The sequence below is a fragment of the Lactuca saligna genome, chromosome 7, assembly GCF_052625555.1.
Source record: "Lactuca saligna cultivar CGN05327 chromosome 7, ASM5262555v1, whole genome shotgun sequence".
NCBI classification, from domain to species: Eukaryota; Viridiplantae; Streptophyta; class Magnoliopsida; order Asterales; family Asteraceae; genus Lactuca; species Lactuca saligna.
Genome location: NC_136423.1, coordinates 33,965,376 through 33,971,770, shown reverse-complemented (window position 1 = coordinate 33,971,770; position 6,395 = coordinate 33,965,376). Strand labels below are relative to the sequence as shown.

The 6,395-nt window shown below is 33.4% G+C and overlaps 1 pseudogene; it reads right to left on the bottom strand.

Annotated features, from left to right (window-relative positions):
• Positions 1 to 748: 748 nt before the first annotated feature.
• LOC145006819 (uncharacterized) lies at positions 749 to 6,114 on the bottom strand (annotated as a pseudogene).
• Between the last annotated feature and the right edge of the window lie 281 nt (positions 6,115 to 6,395).

Below are 6,395 nucleotides of genomic sequence, written 5' to 3'. Positions count from 1 at the left end.
AGTGTTTTGTTTTGTTTGGTCCTTTTAACAGGCAAAGATAGAGGGAAGAGGGAGAGGCTGCTGGCCTCTTGATTGTTCTTGGCAAAAATCGAAGGAGAAGAAGAAAAGCAACAACAATTTTTGTGGTCTTTGTTCTTGGCTGAAACAATGAAGAAGGCAGGAGGATACTAGTACACTTATTCTTCATATTTCAGATGGGTGTTTGTGTATCTCTTATTTGATTCCAGGGAAAGAAGAAAGAAGCTAGGAGTGTAGGAAGTTTGCGTGAAGTCTTGTAGGAGTTTTTGACCAACTAGGTGTTTTTCAAAAACTTATTTACTGGGCATACTTTTAAACTTATCTACTATATAGGTTGTTTATTATTTTATATTATTTTTTAAAACATGTGATGCTTTTTTCTTTTGCGTTCTTTTGCGTTCTTTCATACACAGACTCTAAAGTCTAAACCTTCACTGTAACCAATTCTTTATTTATTTAATATATTATTTTTTTTGCTTTTCTTGGCTTTTACTTTTTATTAATTGATTCTTACAAACATCATTATATTTAACAAATCTTTTCATAAAAACCAAGAAATAACTTTTAAAATTTAAACCAACTAATAATTTTTTAAATTTAAATCAAAAGATCATCCTAAACCAAATAAAATTCATAAGTAAAATATTTTAATTACAAACCCAACAATCGTTTGTTACAAAAAGACAAAAGAAAATAAAAAACATTCCAAATAACTTTGATTCGATAACCATTATCTGCAAAAACAAAAAAAAACAAAATTTTTTTTTTAAAAAAAAAGATATAAAGTTCTACGAATGAAACAAAAAATATTGAATGTTTTAATTTACCTTGGTTTAGATGGATATTTTTTTCGATTGTGACCACTTTGCCTACAAATTCCACAGTGGCTTGTTTTTCTTCCTTCTTTAATGTCCATTCCATTTCGAAGTCTTGTTAAACGGGGACGTCCTTTTTTATTCCGTAAGAGCTCTAAATTTGGAAGCAATTCTTTAAACAATGATTGTGGCCAATACGCTTCATGAGGAAGTGGAGAAAATTCAGAAGCCCAAGTATCACAATATTTTACAATTGAATAACATTTATCAACATATTGCCAACTATTCAAAAAAAGTGTGGCACATGCACTTAAGACATGAGAACAAGGATATTTAAACACTTCCCACTTATCACATGCGCAAGTTTTTTGCTCCAAATTAACTACTTGCACATTTCTTCCTCTCTGAGTTATCAATTCAAATATACATTTCTCTCGATTAAAAGATCTCAAGGAATGTGCACTTGCTTTTGACATCAAAGCTGCTTGTTTGACAAGAACATGAGAGGTATATGCATCTTCATTAGCTCGTGAACTATTTCCTAAAAGGCGTCTTACCTCAAAGCAATGCACCAATCTATAAAAAGTAAGTTGGACACAAGCCGTGATTGGTAAAAAACGGGCACCTTTACAGACACTATTAAAAATCTCCGATAAATTTGTTGTGAGCAACCCATACCTCCTCCCACCATCATGTGCAAGTGTCCATCTATCAAGTGGATGACTCTCTAGCCATTGTCTAGCTTGTGTATTTAGCTTCCCAATTTCTTCCATGGTTGAGTTGAATTTTCGAACTTGATTTTGACTCCCAGCACGACAAGCTAGAGCTTTCAATTCTGAATTACGAAACTTCTCATAAAAGTTGTTGATAAAATAACGTAAACAATACCTATAAAATAAACAACAATAATGTGAGTTATAAAGTTTAAAAAAATAAACATAATGTGTGTTATAAACAATACCTATGAAAACCATGTGGCTCTAACCATGGTGATCCATGTTGATTGACTGCCTTTAGGATTCCAAGATGACGATCATAAATTAAACAAATACCTTTACGTTCTTTTACCACATGAATCTTGATATAAGAAAGAAACCAATTCCAACTATCATATGATTCATTTTCTACAATTGCAAATGCTAGTGGCAAAATTTGATTATTACCATCAACCCCCATTACAATCATCATCGTTCCCTTGTATTTGCCATACAAATGTGTTCCATCAATGCTAATCACCGATCGACAATGTACAAACCCCTTGATAGAAGGGGAAAAAGCCCAAAAAACACGTCTAAATTCCATGGGTTCTTCATTGGTTGAGCTCAAAACTAACCACTCGACTATAGTCCCCGGATTGAACTTTTGAACTGCACATAGAAATTTGGGTAAAGCAGAATAAGATTCTTCCCAATTTCCAAACACTTGTTCAATTGCGATCTGTTTACCGGTCCAAACCTTTTTGTATGAATGAATATAACCTAATTTATCGACTATTTCGACTCTCAAAGCAGGAATACTAATTGAAGGTTGCTCTTTAATAAGATGTTTGGTTTCCTGGGCTATCAAGCTTCCATCTAGATTTGGATGGTCTTGAGAAATATTATCATGTAAACAAGTATGTGGATCGGTATACTTTGTAATTTCAAAATATCCACTTCGTTTTCGTTTGATTGCACGAACTTGCCATTTACAACCAGATTGTAAATGCAACTTGCATCTTATGGTCCATAGAGTTGGACGTGTCTCAACAACCGCAAATTGTTTATGTGTCTTAATACTATAAAGCTTAATAGCTCTAATAAGTTCTTCTTTATCCTTGAAAGAATCTTTTCCCAACTCTTGTGTAAAATCATTCTTGTTCGCTAATTGTGACACAATCCAATTGCTATCCGTAGTTATATTTGTTTCCTTCATAGTAGTAAAAGTTGAAGGAACTTCAAAAGATTCTTCATCATCTTCTTCTCTAATTTCATCTTCTTCTCCAATTTCATCTTCTTCTAACACATCATTTGTAAAAACTTCATTATCAATTGCTATTGCATTGCTTGCAACAACAACTTGAGAGATTGAGTGGAAATCCTCATTGTGAACAATGTCTAATATGACATCCATCTACAATCAAATACATAAAATAAAAAAAATAAAAAAATAAAAAAATTGAAAAGTGTGATTGAACATATTGAAATCAGAAATCAAACAGCAACCTATCAAACAAACCAACCCAAACAAACATAAATATAGATGTGCAACAACATATATAACTATTATTATATGTCATACATAAGGGCCAAAGAAAGTTTCCTAAAGTAATATTAAGCATATAGTGTACAATGCAGTGTGTCTGAATTGGAAATTAAAATTGCAGAACCTTTTTCTTAGAGAAACCAAAAATGCATATTATATGAAGATCAAGAAAAAGAAATACATCAAATTTTTTGTTAAAATAGAAATACATTATTAATTTCTAATGGAAAAGTACGGTGAGACCTTGTATTGAGAGTTGACTTATCCTCACCAAAAGCTACTAGAAGTGACTAGTTGAATTTGCATAATGTACCAAGGTCAAAATAGGCATAGTAGTCAAAATACACAGGGGTATAATAAGGAATAAACTGTCATGTTATCACATTTGCATTAATGTATAGGTTAGCAACAATTGATCCACTTCCAGTGAAATACATCACTTCCCTGTATAACAGTTGACACTCCAAAAAAAAAAGAATCCAAATCACAGATTATAAGCTAATAATTAGAACATTATTTATCATTGTCTTCTTAAAAATCATATTCACAATATTTACTTTAAAATTATTAATCCAAGTTATGTTGTGACTGCAAAAGCAATTATACCCTAATAAACACGTAACTGAAGCAATTATACCCTAAAATCGAAGTTCTAATTCAAAACAAACCTGGAAGGCCGAAGTCACTGATTACGTTGCTGGAGTCGTCGGCAGTGGTGGAGTCGCCGACAGTGGTGTGTCGGAGCTCACCCTCTTGCCGCACCGAAGATGTTGAAATCGACGGAGTCTTGCAGTCGTCGTTGACGATGGAAGAAGACGAAGGTAAGAAGATGAAGGTAAGAAGATGAAGGTAAGAATTGGTTCAGTAAGAAGTAAATTAGGGCACGGTTGTTTTTTTTCTATTAAATTGCTAAATAACCCCTATATGGTAAATAAGTTTAAAAGTATACCCATTGGGTAAATAAGTTTTTTAAAAACACTTACATGGTCAAAAACTCAGTCTTGTAGGATTTCTTTTGTGTAGATGAACACTCCAAAGTTGTAAATGATTGGTAAAGTGTGTATGTCTTACTTTGTTTTTTAGAACATTATTTATCATTATCTTCTTAAAAATCATATTCACAATATTTACTTTGAAATTATTAATCCAAGTTATGTTGTGACTGCAAAAGCAATTATACCCTAATAAACACGTAACTGAAGCAATTATACCCTAAAATCGAAGTTCTAATTCAAAACATACCTGGAAGGCCGAAGTCACTGATTACATCGCTGGAGTCATCGGCAGTGGTGGAGTCGCCGACAGTGGTGTGTCGGAGTTCACCCTCTTGCCGCACCAAAGATGCTGAAATCGACGGAGTCTTGCAGTCGTCGTTGACGATGGAAGAAGACGAAGGTAAGAAGATGAAGGTAAGAAGATGAAGGTAAGAATTGGTTCAGTAAGAAGTAAATTAGGGCACGGTTGTTTTTTTTCTATTAAATTGCTAAATAACCCCTATATGGTAAATAAGTTTAAAAGTATACCCAATGGGTAAATAAGTTTTTTAAAAACACTTATATGGTCAAAAACTCAGTCTTGTAGGATTTCTTTTGTGTAGATGAACACTCCAAAGTTGTAAATGATTGGTAAAGTGTGTAAGTCTTACTTTGTTTGGCTGTCAATTTAAGAGGTGTACTTTGAATTTAATTTGCAAGCAATATATTGATTCATGTGAGTATATATTTGTGTAGGAATTCGATATTGGGATTTTTTCCCGGAACGCGATTGGTTTCTAGGATCACTTCCAGCTTTGGGTCTTTTATTAGTTAGCCCTGGTAAAGCCCCCAGACGACCTATTTTTTTGAAACAAGGACCTTGGTAACGCGACATAAAGACTCTTTCTTATTTATATTTAATTATTATTTATTATTGATGAAATTTCATTCTACAGAATAACTTCAACTAAAAATGGCCTAAATTCTAAATAAAGAGAAATTTACTTAGTTATTCTATTAATTTACTTAGTTATTCAAGCAATATATTGATTCATGTGAGTATATATTTGTGTCCTGTGCAACACGTGCTTCTCCAACTACATGGCATCAAAGATTGGGCCACTCCCACCCTCAACTTTTGAAGTCTATGTTTTCTAAGTTTCGTTTACCTTTGACAAACAATTGTTCTAGTATTTCTTGTGATTCATGTTCTATTGGCAAGTCCTCAAAACTTCATTAATTTATTACCATCTAATATTAAAAGCAATCATATTTTGGATCTTGTTTTTTGTGATGTTTGGGGTCCTGCTCCTGTTACATCCTTTGGAAGTCACCATCATTTTCTATTGTGTTTAGATCACTTTACTAGATTCCTGTTACATCCTTTGGAAGTCACCATTATTTTCTATTGTGTGTAGATCATTTCACTAGATTCATGTGGATATTTCCTTTAAAGCAAAAATCTAATGTTTTCCCTACCTTTAAAACAATTTCTTCTCACTGTTGAACGCCAATTAGATACTAAAGTTAAATTTGTTCAAACCGATTGGGGGGGAGGGGGGGTTGAGTTTCAAAACCTTTCCTCCTTTTCCACTCTTGGCATCATACATCGCCTCTCTTGTCCACACACAAGTGAATAGAATGGCTATGTTGAACGTCACCGCCGACACATTGTCTAAACCGGCCTCACATTATTAGCCAAATCCATTGTTCCACAACATTTTTGACATTTTGCCTTTAACACTGCCACTTATCTTATTAACCGGATGCCCTCACGGACAAATTCCAATACTTCACCTTTTGAACTTGTCTTTCGCCATTGACCTGATTATACGTTCCTACGAGTGTTTGGTTGTCAATGTTTTTCTCACCTACGCCCTTACAACAAACATAAAATGGACCTCCGCTCTACACCATGTGTGTTTCTCGGTTATAGTATCTCCCATCATGGCTATCACTGCTTCAATCCACAAACCAACGCATCTATATTGCACACCATGTCCTCTTTAATGAACAATTACTTCCATTTTCCATGTCTCCAACTCCTCTTGATCCTTCTCCATTCAATGAACTATATTGTGACGCCCGTGTTTATAGGCTAGACATTAATGATAATGTAATAATCTAGGTTTACCTTTGTAACCCGCTCTGAAATAATAAAAATTGTATTATTTAAATATTATGTGTTTTATGTTTAATTGTGTGACTTAATTAAAATAAAGGATAAAAATAAGCGTTAAAGTAAAATGTTAGATTAACCGAATATCTATACGTAAAGAGGTAGTGGTTGTGACAATGATTTCAGATATATAAAGAATACCGAAATCCGAGTTATAACGAAGTA